A 16,852-nucleotide genomic window follows, 5' to 3' on the forward strand; every position below is an offset into this window, starting at 1 on the left:
GTTGTAAGCCTGCAGCCCACAGGGAGTTGGTTTGTTCCTCTCACACATGTAAATGGGTAAGCATTCAAGTGCACACACCTGCCTACGTCCACAGACCCTCGCGCACACACACTTTTGTCAACAAGCTTTTTCGCAATTAAGAGTATCAGGGACCCATGTTGAAATACAAAAGCAGCACACCACGTGACGGCCATCACATAGAGTCCAGCAGCAAATGGGAAACGTTTAACTAGCTGTGGTCCTATTACTTGCGCTCTACCGTGGAACAACTGCTGGATGAGTCCTGCTGGAGAATATTGAACCTACAACAAGTCTGAGGTAAATAAAAATTCAACAGGAATATAATCAAACAGGGACCTACAACCCTTCCGAGCCAGATAGGAGTCGAACCTACAATCTTCTGATCCGTAGTCAGACGCGTTATCCATTGCGCCACTGGCCCTATGTAGACTTACACATCCTTTTGTCCTTAAGAGGGCTAGAAAGTGTGTGTATGTGTGTGTGAAGGCACAAGGAAACCCATCTGACCTCCTGGAAGTCTGTTCTGTGAGGTTTTCCCAAGTTTTACAAAGGACTTTAGGAGAAGGAAGCACCTAAAAGCTAGGCGAAATGGTCCTAGATCCAAGGAAATCTTTTAGATCAGGCTCAGTTTCTTAAATAGTTTGCATTAACATAATCAGTTCCAGGTCTGTGTGGGGCTGAGCTTGAGAACTCCTTAGTAAGTCGGCGTTTACAACAATAAGGGGTTTAATATTACAACACAGGTGAACATTCAGACACATTATCATAAGCTCACCTTGTCCAGGGACCCAAGCATGCTGCCTTTCCACTCTCAGAGCCCTTCACCTAACCTACTGTGCAGCTGTTTCACCTTTAATATCACTGTTCCACAGGCAGCGTGACGTCACAATGCTCCTTGTCTGTAGCCCGACCCAGGAGCCTTTGCAAACCTGGTATAATCTACATACTTACGGTGTGTTTAGTCTTGGACCACAAATGCAGTGAAGAATAATGGATTGCTACTCTTCATACATTTTTGACCATTGGCTCAGATTTGAATGCGTACTGGCCATCTGAGCATCTCTGCCAGGCCACCCTATGTCTAGAGACTGTAGATTTAGAGAGTTTATAAACATTGTCAGTTCATCAATAAAGTGTGCTCGCTTCGGCAGCACATATACTAAAATTGGAACGATACAGAGAAGATTAGCATGGCCCCTGCGCAAGGATGACACGCAAATTCGTGAAGCGTTCCATATTTTTAACAGCTTTCAGGAGAGAAATCTTTTTTGTTTTCAAGACTAATTGAAAAAATAAAGCAGGTCCCAGTGCTGTCCCCGTAATATGTATTTTTCAATTAGTCTCTCCTCAACATTTTTAATGTATTTGCTTTGCAGTAAAGAAGGTGCGCTCTATGTTCAGCTGCATTTAGCAAGGAAGCCTGCAGGACTTCTGGGACTTTTCTTTCTCTTTTTTAGCCTCACTGTCATTATTCTTCACCACCCCCAAATCTATACTGCTGCAGTGTTGTGTTGCTTTGTGGGAAGCAGGACAAAGAGAAGGGCAGGGCCTATGCAAATGAAGGCCTCAGGGATGTCTGGGAGTGCCTTTTTAGCAGTATTGTTAAAGTCCACCTTGCAACCGGATTGGTCGGGTAAGCTGAAAAACACCATGCCAGATTGGGCACCAGGTGTCTAGGCGCTTGGAGGACATATTGGGTCTACATCCCTCAGTTTCTGAGGTCCAAGAAATGTTCACCCTCTACCCTAATAGAGAGGTCTTGGCCGATCGTGGCTGAGAGGGGAAGAAGGTAGCAGTGCAAGATGCTTATGGTCCTTCTCTAATAATGGACCAACTTTCTCTCTCTCCTTACCTGTGGTTCTGCCTGGCTACTGGGGCTACCAGTTGTAAGCCTGCAGCCCACAGGGAGTTGGTTTGTTCCTCTCACACATGTAAATGGGTAAGCATTCAAGTGCACACACCTGCCTACGTCCACAGACCCTCGCGCACACACACTTTTGTCAACAAGCTTTTTCGCAATTAAGAGTATCAGGGACCCATGTTGAAATACAAAAGCAGCACACCACGTGACGGCCATCACATAGAGTCCAGCAGCAAATGGGAAACGTTTAACTAGCTGTGGTCCTATTACTTGCGCTCTACCGTGGAACAACTGCTGGATGAGTCCTGCTGGAGAATATTGAACCTACAACAAGTCTGAGGTAAATAAAAATTCCACAGGAATATAATCAAACAGGGACCTACAACCCTTCCGAGCCAGATAGGAGTTGAACCTACAATCTTCTGATCCGTAGTCAGACGCGTTATCCATTGCGCCACTGGCCCTATGTAGACTTACGCATCCTTTTGTCCTTAAGTGGGCTAGAAAGTGTGTGTATGTGTGTGTGAAGGCACAAGGAAACCCATCTGACCTCCTGGAAGTCTGTTCTGTGAGGTTTTCCCAAGTTTTACAAAGGACTTTAGGAGAAGGAAGCACCTAAAAGCTAGGCGAAATGGTCCTAGATCCAAGGAAATCTTTTAGATCAGGCTCAGTTTCTTAAATAGTTTGCATTAACATAATCAGTTCCAGGTCTGTGTGGGGCTGAGCTTGAGAACTCCTTAGTAAGTAGGCGTTTACAACAATAAGGGGTTTAATATTACAACACAGGTGAACATTCAGACACATTATCATAAGCTCACCTTGTCCAGGGACCCAAGCATGCTGCCTTTCCACTCTCAGAGCCCTTCACCTAACCTACTGTGCAGCTGTTTCACCTTTAATATCACTGTTCCACAGGCAGCGTGACGTCACAATGCTCCTTGTCTGTAGCCCGACCCAGGAGCCTTTGCAAACCTGGTATAATCTACATACTTACGGTGTGTTTAGTCTTGGACCACAAATGCAGTGAAGAATAATGGATTGCTACTCTTCATACATTTTTGACCATTGGCTCAGATTTGAATGCGTACTGGCCATCTGAGCATCTCTGCCAGGCCACCCTATGTCTAGAGACTGTAGATTTAGAGAGTTTATAAACATTGTCAGTTCATCAATAAAGTGTGCTCGCTTCGGCAGCACATATACTAAAATTGGAACGATACAGAGAAGATTAGCATGGCCCCTGCGCAAGGATGACACGCAAATTCGTGAAGCGTTCCATATTTTTAACAGCTTTCAGGAGAGAAATCTTTTTTGTTTTCAAGACTAATTGAAAAAATAAAGCAGGTCCCAGTGCTGTCCCCGTAATATGTATTTTTCAATTAGTCTCTCCTCAACATTTTTAATGTATTTGCTTTGCAGTAAAGAAGGTGCGCTCTATGTTCAGCTGCATTTAGCAAGGAAGCCTGCAGGACTTCTGGGACTTTTCTTTCTCTTTTTTAGCCTCACTGTCATTATTCTTCACCACCCCCAAATCTATACTGCTGCAGTGTTGTGTTGCTTTGTGGGAAGCAGGACAAAGAGAAGGGCAGGGCCTATGCAAATGAAGGCCTCAGGGATGTCTGGGAGTGCCTTTTTAGCAGTATTGTTAAAGTCCACCTTGCAACCGGATTGGTCGGGTAAGCTGAAAAACACCATGCCAGATTGGGCACCAGGTGTCTAGGCGCTTGGAGGACATATTGGGTCTACATCCCTCAGTTTCTGAGGTCCAAGAAATGTTCACCCTCTACCCTAATAGAGAGGTCTTGGCCGATCGTGGCTGAGAGGGGAAGAAGGTAGCAGTGCAAGATGCTTATGGTCCTTCTCTAATAATGGACCAACTTTCTCTCTCTCCTTACCTGTGGTTCTGCCTGGCTACTGGGGCTACCAGTTGTAAGCCTGCAGCCCACAGGGAGTTGGTTTGTTCCTCTCACACATGTAAATGGGTAAGCATTCAAGTGCACATACCTGCCTACGTCCACAGACCCTCGCGCACACACACTTTTGTCAACAAGCTTTTTCGCAATTAAGAGTATCAGGGACCCATGTTGAAATACAAAAGCAGCACACCACGTGACGGCCATCACATAGAGTCCAGCAGCAAATGGGAAACGTTTAACTAGCTGTGGTCCTATTACTTGCGCTCTACCGTGGAACAACTGCTGGATGAGTCCTGCTGGAGAATATTGAACCTACAACAAGTCTGAGGTAAATAAAAATTCCACAGGAATATAATCAAACAGGGACCTACAACCCTTCCGAGCCAGATAGGAGTCGAACCTACAATCTTCTGATCCGTAGTCAGACGCGTTATCCATTGCGCCACTGGCCCTATGTAGACTTACGCATCCTTTTGTCCTTAAGTGGGCTAGAAAGTGTGTGTATGTGTGTGTGAAGGCACAAGGAAACCCATCTGACCTCCTGGAAGTCTGTTCTGTGAGGTTTTCCCAAGTTTTACAAAGGACTTTAGGAGAAGGAAGCACCTAAAAGCTAGGCGAAATGGTCCTAGATCCAAGGAAATCTTTTAGATCAGGCTCAGTTTCTTAAATAGTTTGCATTAACATAATCAGTTCCAGGTCTGTGTGGGGCTGAGCTTGAGAACTCCTTAGTAAGTAGGCGTTTACAACAATAAGGGGTTTAATATTACAACACAGGTGAACATTCAGACACATTATCATAAGCTCACCTTGTCCAGGGACCCAAGCATGCTGCCTTTCCACTCTCAGAGCCCTTCACCTAACCTACTGTGCAGCTGTTTCACCTTTAATATCACTGTTCCACAGGCAGCGTGACGTCACAATGCTCCTTGTCTGTAGCCCGACCCAGGAGCCTTTGCAAACCTGGTATAATCTACATACTTACGGTGTGTTTAGTCTTGGACCACAAATGCAGTGAAGAATAATGGATTGCTACTCTTCATACATTTTTGACCATTGGCTCAGATTTGAATGCGTACTGGCCATCTGAGCATCTCTGCCAGGCCACCCTATGTCTAGAGACTGTAGATTTAGAGAGTTTATAAACATTGTCAGTTCATCAATAAAGTGTGCTCGCTTCGGCAGCACATATACTAAAATTGGAACGATACAGAGAAGATTAGCATGGCCCCTGCGCAAGGATGACACGCAAATTCGTGAAGCGTTCCATATTTTTAACAGCTTTCAGGAGAGAAATCTTTTTTGTTTTCAAGACTAATTGAAAAAATAAAGCAGGTCCCAGTGCTGTCCCCGTAATATGTATTTTTCAATTAGTCTCTCCTCAACATTTTTAATGTATTTGCTTTGCAGTAAAGAAGGTGCGCTCTATGTTCAGCTGCATTTAGCAAGGAAGCCTGCAGGACTTCTGGGACTTTTCTTTCTCTTTTTTAGCCTCACTGTCATTATTCTTCACCACCCCCAAATCTATACTGCTGCAGTGTTGTGTTGCTTTGTGGGAAGCAGGACAAAGAGAAGGGCAGGGCCTATGCAAATGAAGGCCTCAGGGATGTCTGGGAGTGCCTTTTTAGCAGTATTGTTAAAGTCCACCTTGCAACCGGATTGGTCGGGTAAGCTGAAAAACACCATGCCAGATTGGGCACCAGGTGTCTAGGCGCTTGGAGGACATATTGGGTCTACATCCCTCAGTTTCTGAGGTCCAAGAAATGTTCACCCTCTACCCTAATAGAGAGGTCTTGGCCGATTGTGGCTGAGAGGGGAAGAAGGTAGCAGTGCAAGATGCTTATGGTCCTTCTCTAATAATGGACCAACTTTCTCTCTCTCCTTACCTGTGGTTCTGCCTGGCTACTGGGGCTACCAGTTGTAAGCCTGCAGCCCACAGGGAGTTGGTTTGTTCCTCTCACACATGTAAATGGGTAAGCATTCAAGTGCACACACCTGCCTACGTCCACAGACCCTCGCGCACACACACTTTTGTCAACAAGCTTTTTCGCAATTAAGAGTATCAGGGACCCATGTTGAAATACAAAAGCAGCACACCACGTGACGGCCATCACATAGAGTCCAGCAGCAAATGGGAAACGTTTAACTAGCTGTGGTCCTATTACTTGCGCTCTACCGTGGAACAACTGCTGGATGAGTCCTGCTGGAGAATATTGAACCTACAACAAGTCTGAGGTAAATAAAAATTCCTCAGGAATATAATCAAACAGGGACCTACAACCCTTCCAAGCCAGATAGGAGTCGAACCTACAATCTTCTGATCCGTAGTCAGACGCGTTATCCATTGCGCCACTGGCCCTATGTAGACTTACGCATCCTTTTGTCCTTAAGTGGGCTAGAAAGTGTGTGTATGTGTGTGTGAAGGCACAAGGAAACCCATCTGACCTCCTGGAAGTCTGTTCTGTGAGGTTTTCCCAAGTTTTACAAAGGACTTTAGGAGAAGGAAGCACCTAAAAGCTAGGCGAAATGGTCCTAGATCCAAGGAAATCTTTTAGATCAGGCTCAGTTTCTTAAATAGTTTGCATTAACATAATCAGTTCCAGGTCTGTGTGGGGCTGAGCTTGAGAACTCCTTAGTAAGTAGGCGTTTACAACAATAAGGGGTTTAATATTACAACACAGGTGAACATTCAGACACATTATCATACGCTCACCTTGTCCAGGGACCCAAGCATGCTGCCTTTCCACTCTCAGAGCCCTTCACCTAACCTACTGTGCAGCTGTTTCACCTTTAATATCACTGTTCCACAGGCAGTGTGACGTCACAATGCTCCTTGTCTGTAGCCCGAACCAGGAGCCTTTGCAAACCTGGTATAATCTACATACTTACGGTGTGTTTAGTCTTGGACCACAAATGCAGTGAAGAATAATGGATTGCTACTCTTCATACATTTTTGACCATTGGCTCAGATTTGAATGTGTACTGGCCATCTGAGCATCTCTGCCAGGCCACCCTATGTCTAGAGACTGTAGATTTAGAGAGTTTATAAACATTGTCAGTTCATCAATAAAGTGTGCTCGCTTCGGCAGCACATATACTAAAATTGGAACGATACAGAGAAGATTAGCATGGCCCCTGCGCAAGGATGACACGCAAATTCGTGAAGCGTTCCATATTTTTAACAGCTTTCAGGAGAGAAATCTTTTTTGTTTTCAAGACTAATTGAAAAAATAAAGCAGGTCCCAGTGCTGTCCCCGTAATATGTATTTTTCAATTAGTCTCTCCTCAACATTTTTAATGTATTTGCTTTGCAGTAAAGAAGGTGCGCTCTATGTTCAGCTGCATTTAGCAAGGAAGCCTGCAGGACTTCTGGGACTTTTCTTTCTCTTTTTTAGCCTCACTGTCATTATTCTTCACCACCCCCAAATCTATACTGCTGCAGTGTTGTGTTGCTTTGTGGGAAGCAGGACAAAGAGAAGGGCAGGGCCTATGCAAATGAAGGCCTCAGGGATGTCTGGGAGTGCCTTTTTAGCAGTATTGTTAAAGTCCACCTTGCAACCGGATTGGTCGGGTAAGCTGAAAAACACCATGCCAGATTGGGCACCAGGTGTCTAGGCGCTTGGAGGACATATTGGGTCTACATCCCTCAGTTTCTGAGGTCCAAGAAATGTTCACCCTCTACCCTAATAGAGAGGTCTTGGCCGATCGTGGCTGAGAGGGGAAGAAGGTAGCAGTGCAAGATGCTTATGGTCCTTCTCTAATAATGGACCAACTTTCTCTCTCTCCTTACCTGTGGTTCTGCCTGGCTACTGGGGCTACCAGTTGTAAGCCTGCAGCCCACAGGGAGTTGGTTTGTTCCTCTCACACATGTAAATGGGTAAGCATTCAAGTGCACACACCTACCTACGTCCACAGACCCTCGCGCACACACACTTTTGTCAACAAGCTTTTTCGCAATTAAGAGTATCAGGGACCCATGTTGAAATACAAAAGCAGCACACCACGTGACGGCCATCACATAGAGTCCAGCAGCAAATGGGAAACGTTTAACTAGCTGTGGTCCTATTACTTGCGCTCTACCGTGGAACAACTGCTGGATGAGTCCTGCTGGAGAATATTGAACCTACAACAAGTCTGAGGTAAATAAAAATTCCACAGGAATATAATCAAACAGGGACCTACAACCCTTCCGAGCCAGATAGGAGTTGAACCTACAATCTTCTGATCCGTAGTCAGACGCGTTATCCATTGCGCCACTGGCCCTATGTAGACTTACGCATCCTTTTGTCCTTAAGTGGGCTAGAAAGTGTGTGTATGTGTGTGTGAAGGCACAAGGAAACCCATCTGACCTCCTGGAAGTCTGTTCTGTGAGGTTTTCCCAAGTTTTACAAAGGACTTTAGGAGAAGGAAGCACCTAAAAGCTAGGCGAAATGGTCCTAGATCCAAGGAAATCTTTTAGATCAGGCTCAGTTTCTTAAATAGTTTGCATTAACATAATCAGTTCCAGGTCTGTGTGGGGCTGAGCTTGAGAACTCCTTAGTAAGTAGGCGTTTACAACAATAAGGGGTTTAATATTACAACACAGGTGAACATTCAGACACATTATCATAAGCTCACCTTGTCCAGGGACCCAAGCATGCTGCCTTTCCACTCTCAGAGCCCTTCACCTAACCTACTGTGCAGCTGTTTCACCTTTAATATCACTGTTCCACAGGCAGCGTGACGTCACAATGCTCCTTGTCTGTAGCCCGACCCAGGAGCCTTTGCAAACCTGGTATAATCTACATACTTACGGTGTGTTTAGTCTTGGACCACAAATGCAGTGAAGAATAATGGATTGCTACTCTTCATACATTTTTGACCATTGGCTCAGATTTGAATGCGTACTGGCCATCTGAGCATCTCTGCCAGGCCACCCTATGTCTAGAGACTGTAGATTTAGAGAGTTTATAAACATTGTCAGTTCATCAATAAAGTGTGCTCGCTTCGGCAGCACATATACTAAAATTGGAACGATACAGAGAAGATTAGCATGGCCCCTGCGCAAGGATGACACGCAAATTCGTGAAGCGTTCCATATTTTTAACAGCTTTCAGGAGAGAAATCTTTTTTGTTTTCAAGACTAATTGAAAAAATAAAGCAGGTCCCAGTGCTGTCCCCGTAATATGTATTTTTCAATTAGTCTCTCCTCAACATTTTTAATGTATTTGCTTTGCAGTAAAGAAGGTGCGCTCTATGTTCAGCTGCATTTAGCAAGGAAGCCTGCAGGACTTCTGGGACTTTTCTTTCTCTTTTTTAGCCTCACTGTCATTATTCTTCACCACCCCCAAATCTATACTGCTGCAGTGTTGTGTTGCTTTGTGGGAAGCAGGACAAAGAGAAGGGCAGGGCCTATGCAAATGAAGGCCTCAGGGATGTCTGGGAGTGCCTTTTTAGCAGTATTGTTAAAGTCCACCTTGCAACCGGATTGGTCGGGTAAGCTGAAAAACACCATGCCAGATTGGGCACCAGGTGTCTAGGCGCTTGGAGGACATATTGGGTCTACATCCCTCAGTTTCTGAGGTCCAAGAAATGTTCACCCTCTACCCTAATAGAGAGGTCTTGGCCGATCGTGGCTGAGAGGGGAAGAAGGTAGCAGTGCAAGATGCTTATGGTCCTTCTCTAATAATGGACCAACTTTCTCTCTCTCCTTACCTGTGGTTCTGCCTGGCTACTGGGGCTACCAGTTGTAAGCCTGCAGCCCACAGGGAGTTGGTTTGTTCCTCTCACACATGTAAATGGGTAAGCATTCAAGTGCACATACCTGCCTACGTCCACAGACCCTCGCGCACACACACTTTTGTCAACAAGCTTTTTCGCAATTAAGAGTATCAGGGACCCATGTTGAAATACAAAAGCAGCACACCACGTGACGGCCATCACATAGAGTCCAGCAGCAAATGGGAAACGTTTAACTAGCTGTGGTCCTATTACTTGCGCTCTACCGTGGAACAACTGCTGGATGAGTCCTGCTGGAGAATATTGAACCTACAACAAGTCTGAGGTAAATAAAAATTCCACAGGAATATAATCAAACAGGGACCTACAACCCTTCCGAGCCAGATAGGAGTCGAACCTACAATCTTCTGATCCGTAGTCAGACGCGTTATCCATTGCGCCACTGGCCCTATGTAGACTTACGCATCCTTTTGTCCTTAAGTGGGCTAGAAAGTGTGTGTATGTGTGTGTGAAGGCACAAGGAAACCCATCTGACCTCCTGGAAGTCTGTTCTGTGAGGTTTTCCCAAGTTTTACAAAGGACTTTAGGAGAAGGAAGCACCTAAAAGCTAGGCGAAATGGTCCTAGATCCAAGGAAATCTTTTAGATCAGGCTCAGTTTCTTAAATAGTTTGCATTAACATAATCAGTTCCAGGTCTGTGTGGGGCTGAGCTTGAGAACTCCTTAGTAAGTAGGCGTTTACAACAATAAGGGGTTTAATATTACAACACAGGTGAACATTCAGACACATTATCATAAGCTCACCTTGTCCAGGGACCCAAGCATGCTGCCTTTCCACTCTCAGAGCCCTTCACCTAACCTACTGTGCAGCTGTTTCACCTTTAATATCACTGTTCCACAGGCAGCGTGACGTCACAATGCTCCTTGTCTGTAGCCCGACCCAGGAGCCTTTGCAAACCTGGTATAATCTACATACTTACGGTGTGTTTAGTCTTGGACCACAAATGCAGTGAAGAATAATGGATTGCTACTCTTCATACATTTTTGACCATTGGCTCAGATTTGAATGCGTACTGGCCATCTGAGCATCTCTGCCAGGCCACCCTATGTCTAGAGACTGTAGATTTAGAGAGTTTATAAACATTGTCAGTTCATCAATAAAGTGTGCTCGCTTCGGCAGCACATATACTAAAATTGGAACGATACAGAGAAGATTAGCATGGCCCCTGCGCAAGGATGACACGCAAATTCGTGAAGCGTTCCATATTTTTAACAGCTTTCAGGAGAGAAATCTTTTTTGTTTTCAAGACTAATTGAAAAAATAAAGCAGGTCCCAGTGCTGTCCCCGTAATATGTATTTTTCAATTAGTCTCTCCTCAACATTTTTAATGTATTTGCTTTGCAGTAAAGAAGGTGCGCTCTATGTTCAGCTGCATTTAGCAAGGAAGCCTGCAGGACTTCTGGGACTTTTCTTTCTCTTTTTTAGCCTCACTGTCATTATTCTTCACCACCCCCAAATCTATACTGCTGCAGTGTTGTGTTGCTTTGTGGGAAGCAGGACAAAGAGAAGGGCAGGGCCTATGCAAATGAAGGCCTCAGGGATGTCTGGGAGTGCCTTTTTAGCAGTATTGTTAAAGTCCACCTTGCAACCGGATTGGTCGGGTAAGCTGAAAAACACCATGCCAGATTGGGCACCAGGTGTCTAGGCGCTTGGAGGACATATTGGGTCTACATCCCTCAGTTTCTGAGGTCCAAGAAATGTTCACCCTCTACCCTAATAGAGAGGTCTTGGCCGATTGTGGCTGAGAGGGGAAGAAGGTAGCAGTGCAAGATGCTTATGGTCCTTCTCTAATAATGGACCAACTTTCTCTCTCTCCTTACCTGTGGTTCTGCCTGGCTACTGGGGCTACCAGTTGTAAGCCTGCAGCCCACAGGGAGTTGGTTTGTTCCTCTCACACATGTAAATGGGTAAGCATTCAAGTGCACACACCTGCCTACGTCCACAGACCCTCGCGCACACACACTTTTGTCAACAAGCTTTTTCGCAATTAAGAGTATCAGGGACCCATGTTGAAATACAAAAGCAGCACACCACGTGACGGCCATCACATAGAGTCCAGCAGCAAATGGGAAACGTTTAACTAGCTGTGGTCCTATTACTTGCGCTCTACCGTGGAACAACTGCTGGATGAGTCCTGCTGGAGAATATTGAACCTACAACAAGTCTGAGGTAAATAAAAATTCCTCAGGAATATAATCAAACAGGGACCTACAACCCTTCCAAGCCAGATAGGAGTCGAACCTACAATCTTCTGATCCGTAGTCAGACGCGTTATCCATTGCGCCACTGGCCCTATGTAGACTTACGCATCCTTTTGTCCTTAAGTGGGCTAGAAAGTGTGTGTATGTGTGTGTGAAGGCACAAGGAAACCCATCTGACCTCCTGGAAGTCTGTTCTGTGAGGTTTTCCCAAGTTTTACAAAGGACTTTAGGAGAAGGAAGCACCTAAAAGCTAGGCGAAATGGTCCTAGATCCAAGGAAATCTTTTAGATCAGGCTCAGTTTCTTAAATAGTTTGCATTAACATAATCAGTTCCAGGTCTGTGTGGGGCTGAGCTTGAGAACTCCTTAGTAAGTAGGCGTTTACAACAATAAGGGGTTTAATATTACAACACAGGTGAACATTCAGACACATTATCATACGCTCACCTTGTCCAGGGACCCAAGCATGCTGCCTTTCCACTCTCAGAGCCCTTCACCTAACCTACTGTGCAGCTGTTTCACCTTTAATATCACTGTTCCACAGGCAGTGTGACGTCACAATGCTCCTTGTCTGTAGCCCGAACCAGGAGCCTTTGCAAACCTGGTATAATCTACATACTTACGGTGTGTTTAGTCTTGGACCACAAATGCAGTGAAGAATAATGGATTGCTACTCTTCATACATTTTTGACCATTGGCTCAGATTTGAATGTGTACTGGCCATCTGAGCATCTCTGCCAGGCCACCCTATGTCTAGAGACTGTAGATTTAGAGAGTTTATAAACATTGTCAGTTCATCAATAAAGTGTGCTCGCTTCGGCAGCACATATACTAAAATTGGAACGATACAGAGAAGATTAGCATGGCCCCTGCGCAAGGATGACACGCAAATTCGTGAAGCGTTCCATATTTTTAACAGCTTTCAGGAGAGAAATCTTTTTTGTTTTCAAGACTAATTGAAAAAATAAAGCAGGTCCCAGTGCTGTCCCCGTAATATGTATTTTTCAATTAGTCTCTCCTCAACATTTTTAATGTATTTGCTTTGCAGTAAAGAAGGTGCGCTCTATGTTCAGCTGCATTTAGCAAGGAAGCCTGCAGGACTTCTGGGACTTTTCTTTCTCTTTTTTAGCCTCACTGTCATTATTCTTCACCACCCCCAAATCTATACTGCTGCAGTGTTGTGTTGCTTTGTGGGAAGCAGGACAAAGAGAAGGGCAGGGCCTATGCAAATGAAGGCCTCAGGGATGTCTGGGAGTGCCTTTTTAGCAGTATTGTTAAAGTCCACCTTGCAACCGGATTGGTCGGGTAAGCTGAAAAACACCATGCCAGATTGGGCACCAGGTGTCTAGGCGCTTGGAGGACATATTGGGTCTACATCCCTCAGTTTCTGAGGTCCAAGAAATGTTCACCCTCTACCCTAATAGAGAGGTCTTGGCCGATCGTGGCTGAGAGGGGAAGAAGGTAGCAGTGCAAGATGCTTATGGTCCTTCTCTAATAATGGACCAACTTTCTCTCTCTCCTTACCTGTGGTTCTGCCTGGCTACTGGGGCTACCAGTTGTAAGCCTGCAGCCCACAGGGAGTTGGTTTGTTCCTCTCACACATGTAAATGGGTAAGCATTCAAGTGCACACACCTACCTACGTCCACAGACCCTCGCGCACACACACTTTTGTCAACAAGCTTTTTCGCAATTAAGAGTATCAGGGACCCATGTTGAAATACAAAAGCAGCACACCACGTGACGGCCATCACATAGAGTCCAGCAGCAAATGGGAAACGTTTAACTAGCTGTGGTCCTATTACTTGCGCTCTACCGTGGAACAACTGCTGGATGAGTCCTGCTGGAGAATATTGAACCTACAACAAGTCTGAGGTAAATAAAAATTCCACAGGAATATAATCAAACAGGGACCTACAACCCTTCCGAGCCAGATAGGAGTCGAACCTACAATCTTCTGATCCGTAGTCAGACGCGTTATCCATTGCGCCACTGGCCCTATGTAGACTTACGCATCCTTTTGTCCTTAAGTGGGCTAGAAAGTGTGTGTATGTGTGTGTGAAGGCACAAGGAAACCCATCTGACCTCCTGGAAGTCTGTTCTGTGAGGTTTTCCCAAGTTTTACAAAGGACTTTAGGAGAAGGAAGCACCTAAAAGCTAGGCGAAATGGTCCTAGATCCAAGGAAATCTTTTAGATCAGGCTCAGTTTCTTAAATAGTTTGCATTAACATAATCAGTTCCAGGTCTGTGTGGGGCTGAGCTTGAGAACTCCTTAGTAAGTAGGCGTTTACAACAATAAGGGGTTTAATATTACAACACAGGTGAACATTCAGACACATTATCATAAGCTCACCTTGTCCAGGGACCCAAGCATGCTGCCTTTCCACTCTCAGAGCCCTTCACCTAACCTACTGTGCAGCTGTTTCACCTTTAATATCACTGTTCCACAGGCAGCGTGACGTCACAATGCTCCTTGTCTGTAGCCCGACCCAGGAGCCTTTGCAAACCTGGTATAATCTACATACTTACGGTGTGTTTAGTCTTGGACCACAAATGCAGTGAAGAATAATGGATTGCTACTCTTCATACATTTTTGACCATTGGCTCAGATTTGAATGCGTACTGGCCATCTGAGCATCTCTGCCAGGCCACCCTATGTCTAGAGACTGTAGATTTAGAGAGTTTATAAACATTGTCAGTTCATCAATAAAGTGTGCTCGCTTCGGCAGCACATATACTAAAATAGGAACGATACAGAGAAGATTAGCATGGCCCCTGCGCAAGGATGACACGCAAATTCGTGAAGCGTTCCATATTTTTAACAGCTTTCAGGAGAGAAATCTTTTTTGTTTTCAAGACTAATTGAAAAAATAAAGCAGGTCCCAGTGCTGTCCCCGTAATATGTATTTTTCAATTAGTCTCTCCTCAACATTTTTAATGTATTTGCTTTGCAGTAAAGAAGGTGCGCTCTATGTTCAGCTGCATTTAGCAAGGAAGCCTGCAGGACTTCTGGGACTTTTCTTTCTCTTTTTTAGCCTCACTGTCATTATTCTTCACCACCCCCAAATCTATACTGCTGCAGTGTTGTGTTGCTTTGTGGGAAGCAGGACAAAGAGAAGGGCAGGGCCTATGCAAATGAAGGCCTCAGGGATGTCTGGGAGTGCCTTTTTAGCAGTATTGTTAAAATCCACCTTGCAACCGGATTGGTCGGGTAAGCTGAAAAACACCATGCCAGATTGGGCACCAGGTGTCTAGGCGCTTGGAGGACATATTGGGTCTACATCCCTCAGTTTCTGAGGTCCAAGAAATGTTCACCCTCTACCCTAATAGAGAGGTCTTGGCCGATCGTGGCTGAGAGGGGAAGAAGGTAGCAGTGCAAGATGCTTATGGTCCTTCTCTAATAATGGACCAACTTTCTCTCTCTCCTTACCTGTGGTTCTGCCTGGCTACTGGGGCTACCAGTTGTAAGCCTGCAGCCCACAGGGAGTTGGTTTGTTCCTCTCACACATGTAAATGGGTAAGCATTCAAGTGCACACACCTGCCTACGTCCACAGACCCTCGCGCACACAGACTTTTGTCAACAAGCTTTTTCGCAATTAAGAGTATCAGGGACCCATGTTGAAATACAAAAGCAGCACACCACGTGACGGCCATCACATAGAGTCCAGCAGCAAATGGGAAACGTTTAACTAGCTGTGGTCCTATTACTTGCGCTCTACCGTGGAACAACTGCTGGATGAGTCCTGCTGGAGAATATTGAACCTACAACAAGTCTGAGGTAAATAAAAATTCCACAGGAATATAATCAAACAGGGACCTACAACCCTTCCGAGCCAGATAGGAGTCGAACCTACAATCTTCTGATCCGTAGTCAGACGCGTTATCCATTGCGCCACTGGCCCTATGTAGACTTACGCATCCTTTTGTCCTTAAGTGGGCTAGAAAGTGTGTGTATGTGTGTGTGAAGGCACAAGGAAACCCATCTGACCTCCTGGAAGTCTGTTCTGTGAGGTTTTCCCAAGTTTTACAAAGGACTTTAGGAGAAGGAAGCACCTAAAAGCTAGGCGAAATGGTCCTAGATCCAAGGAAATCTTTTAGATCAGGCTCAGTTTCTTAAATAGTTTGCATTAACATAATCAGTTCCAGGTCTGTGTGGGGCTGAGCTTGAGAACTCCTTAGTAAGTAGGCGTTTACAACAATAAGGGGTTTAATATTACAACACAGGTGAACATTCAGACACATTATCATATGCTCACCTTGTCCAGGGACCCAAGCATGCTGCCTTTCCACTCTCAGAGCCCTTCACCTAACCTACTGTGCAGCTGTTTCACCTTTAATATCACTGTTCCACAGGCAGCGTGACGTCACAATGCTCCTTGTCTGTAGCCCGACCCAGGAGCCTTTGCAAACCTGGTATAATCTACATACTTACGGTGTGTTTAGTCTTGGACCACAAATGCAGTGAAGAATAATGGATTGCTACTCTTCATACATTTTTGGCCATTGGCTCAGATTTGAATGCGTACTGGCCATCTGAGCATCTCTGCCAGGCCACCCTATGTCTAGAGACTGTAGATTTAGAGAGTTTATAAACATTGTCAGTTCATCAATAAAGTGTGCTCGCTTCGGCAGCACATATACTAAAATTGGAACGATACAGAGAAGATTAGCATGGCCCCTGCGCAAGGATGACACGCAAATTCGTGAAGCGTTCCATATTTTTAACAGCTTTCAGGAGAGAAATCTTTTTTGTTTTCAAGACTAATTGAAAAAATAAAGCAGGTCCCAGTGCTGTCCCCGTAATATGTATTTTTCAATTAGTCTCTCCTCAACATTTTTAATGTATTTGCTTTGCAGTAAAGAAGGTGCGCTCTATGTTCAGCTGCATTTAGCAAGGAAGCCTGCAGGACTTCTGGGACTTTTCTTTCTCTTTTTTAGCCTCACTGTCATTATTCTTCACCACCCCCAAATCTATACTGCTGCAGTGTTGTGTTGCTTTGTGGGAAGCAGGACAAAGAGAAGGGCAGGGCCTATGCAAATGAAGGCCTCAGGGATGTCTGGGAGTGCCTTTTTAGCAGTA

At 45.1% G+C, this 16,852-nt stretch overlaps 9 non-coding genes across 9 annotated transcripts; all 9 read left to right on the plus strand.

The window, feature by feature from the left end:
- The first annotated feature begins 1,156 nt into the window (after positions 1-1,156).
- Positions 1,157-1,263, plus strand: LOC147704791 (U6 spliceosomal RNA). The gene has a single exon (XR_015297769.1). It is a non-coding gene; the product is annotated as a U6 spliceosomal RNA (small nuclear RNA).
- Positions 1,264-3,060: 1,797 nt separating this feature from the next.
- On the plus strand, positions 3,061-3,167 carry LOC147704792 (U6 spliceosomal RNA). The gene has a single exon (XR_015297770.1). It is a non-coding gene; the product is annotated as a U6 spliceosomal RNA (small nuclear RNA).
- Positions 3,168-4,964: 1,797 nt separating this feature from the next.
- On the plus strand, positions 4,965-5,071 carry LOC147704793 (U6 spliceosomal RNA). The gene has a single exon (XR_015297771.1). It is a non-coding gene; the product is annotated as a U6 spliceosomal RNA (small nuclear RNA).
- A 1,797-nt stretch (positions 5,072-6,868) lies between these two features.
- LOC147704794 (U6 spliceosomal RNA) lies at positions 6,869-6,975 on the plus strand. The gene has a single exon (XR_015297772.1). It is a non-coding gene; the product is annotated as a U6 spliceosomal RNA (small nuclear RNA).
- Positions 6,976-8,772: 1,797 nt separating this feature from the next.
- LOC147704795 (U6 spliceosomal RNA) lies at positions 8,773-8,879 on the plus strand. The gene has a single exon (XR_015297773.1). It is a non-coding gene; the product is annotated as a U6 spliceosomal RNA (small nuclear RNA).
- Positions 8,880-10,676: 1,797 nt separating this feature from the next.
- Positions 10,677-10,783, plus strand: LOC147704796 (U6 spliceosomal RNA). Its single transcript, XR_015297774.1, has one exon. It is a non-coding gene; the product is annotated as a U6 spliceosomal RNA (small nuclear RNA).
- A 1,797-nt stretch (positions 10,784-12,580) lies between these two features.
- On the plus strand, positions 12,581-12,687 carry LOC147704797 (U6 spliceosomal RNA). The gene has a single exon (XR_015297775.1). It is a non-coding gene; the product is annotated as a U6 spliceosomal RNA (small nuclear RNA).
- Positions 12,688-14,484: 1,797 nt separating this feature from the next.
- LOC147704798 (U6 spliceosomal RNA) lies at positions 14,485-14,591 on the plus strand. The gene has a single exon (XR_015298341.1). It is a non-coding gene; the product is annotated as a U6 spliceosomal RNA (small nuclear RNA).
- Positions 14,592-16,388: 1,797 nt separating this feature from the next.
- LOC147704799 (U6 spliceosomal RNA) lies at positions 16,389-16,495 on the plus strand. Its single transcript, XR_015297776.1, has one exon. It is a non-coding gene; the product is annotated as a U6 spliceosomal RNA (small nuclear RNA).
- Positions 16,496-16,852: the final 357 nt, after the last annotated feature.

This window comes from Lissotriton vulgaris, chromosome 7, assembly GCF_964263255.1.
Source record: "Lissotriton vulgaris chromosome 7, aLisVul1.2, whole genome shotgun sequence".
In the NCBI taxonomy this organism is placed as follows: Eukaryota; Metazoa; Chordata; class Amphibia; order Caudata; family Salamandridae; genus Lissotriton; species Lissotriton vulgaris.